General features: G+C 43.1%; 1 protein-coding gene across 2 annotated transcripts in view; it reads left to right on the top strand.

Annotated features, from left to right (window-relative positions):
* UBE2R2 (ubiquitin-conjugating enzyme E2R 2) overlaps positions 1 to 1,884 on the top strand; it is a 117,032-nt gene that overhangs the window by 10,785 nt on the left and 104,363 nt on the right. The window lies entirely within an intron of this gene.

Raw genomic sequence — 1,884 nt, 5'->3', positions numbered from 1 at the left:
AAAAAAAAAAAAAATAACATAAAATTAAAAATTAGGCTGGGCGCGGTGGCTCACATCTGTAGTCCCAGGACTTTGGGAGGCTAAAGGTGGTGGATCATCTGAGGTCAGGAGTTCAAGACCAGCCTGACCAACATGGTGAAACCCCGTCTCTACTGAAAACACAAAATCAGCCGGTTGTGGTGGCTCATGCCTATAATCCCAGTTACACGGGAGGCTGAGGCAGAAGAATCGCTTGAACCTGGGAGGTTGAGGTTGCAGTGAGCCAAGGTTCCACTACTGCACACTAGCCTGGGCAACAGAGCGAGACTCTGTCTCAAAAAAAAAAAAAAAAAATTAAAATCAGACTTATGGAGTGTTTTACAAGGAACTGTTTTAAATTTTGATGACTTCAGTTTTGTTTTTTTGTTTTTTTTTTTTTTTTTTTACAGTCACAGTCTTACTCTGTCACCCAGGCTGGAGTGCAGTGGAGTGATCTTGGCTGTCTCACTGCAACCTCTGCCTCCTGGGTTCATTCAGTTCTCCTGCCTCAGCCTCCCAAGTAGCTGGGACTACAGGCATGTGCCACCATGCCGGGCTAATTTTTGTTTTTTATTTATTTATTTTTGAGATTCAGTCTCGCTCTGTTGCCCAGGCTGGAGTGCAGCAGCACGAACTTGACTCACTGCAACCTCCACCTCCCTGGTTTAAGCAATTCTCCTGGCTCAGCCTCCCGAGTAGCTGGGATTACAGGCATGTGCCACCATGCCCAGTTAATTTTTGTATTACTCTTATTTTGTTTCAAGATGGAGTTTTGCTCTTGTTGCCCTGGCTAGAGTGCAATGGCACAATCTTGGCTCACTACAGCCTCCGTCTCCCAGGTTCAAGTGATTCTCCCGTCTCAGCCTCCCGAGTAGCTGGGATTACAGGAGTGTGCCACCATGCCTGGATAATTTTTTTGTATTTTCAGTAGAGATGGGGTTTCACCCGGTTGGCCAGACTCGTCTCGAATTCCTGACCTCAGGTGATCTGCCTGCCTCAGCTTCCCAAAGTGCTGGGATTACAGGCGTGAGCCACCACCCCGGCCTGATTTTTGTATTTTTAGTAGAGACAGGGTTTCACCATGTTGGCCAGGCTGGGATTGAACTCCTTACCTCAAGTGATCTGCCTTCCTTGGCCTCGCAAAGTGCTGGGATTATAGGTGTGAGTCACCACGCCTGGCCTTTTGTCCGTTAAATCCACAGGAAAAAAATAGATTTTTAAAAAATTCTGGACTACTTGAATAAGAGAATGATAAATCATATTTCAGAAAGCCTTTTTATTAGCAAATTGATTTCTTTAATAGCAACTTTAACATTACTTTAAGGGGAGGGTGGGAATGGTGCCAATATTGAGAAAAATGTAAGTCTAAGAATTTGTTTTTGGACACATCGGATACTCAGAAAGGTGGGAGAATGGAGGCAGCCTAAGTGATGAGAAATTACCTAATGGACACAATGTATACTCTTTGGATGATGGGTACTCTAAATGCCTAGACTTCACCTCTATGCAAAACATCCACAAAACTTCATGGGTACCCCCAAAATCTGTTTCTATAAAAGGTTGGTTTTGGGATGAGAAATGATGATATAGTACCTCTGAAAGTGAGAGATGATAGAGGAAGTTAAATTTCTCAATACAATATTGGTTTATGCTTTTAAAATAATAATGCCTTGATATTTTCCAAGTATGTTTAAGCACCATAGAGGAAACCTAAGCTTAGGGAAACATTCTTTGCATTTTTCTCATTTGAGTCTAGTGAGGGGTATTTTTTTTTTTTTTTTTTTTTGAGATGAGATCTCACTCTGTCGCCTGGACTAGAGTGCAGTGGTGCGATCTCGGCTCACTCTAATCTCTGCCTCCTGGGTT

The sequence above is a fragment of the Colobus angolensis genome, unplaced genomic scaffold (assembly GCF_000951035.1).
Source record: "Colobus angolensis palliatus isolate OR3802 unplaced genomic scaffold, Cang.pa_1.0 Scaffold308, whole genome shotgun sequence".
Taxonomy (NCBI): Eukaryota; Metazoa; Chordata; class Mammalia; order Primates; family Cercopithecidae; genus Colobus; species Colobus angolensis.
This window is presented reverse-complemented; position numbering and strand designations above follow the sequence as displayed.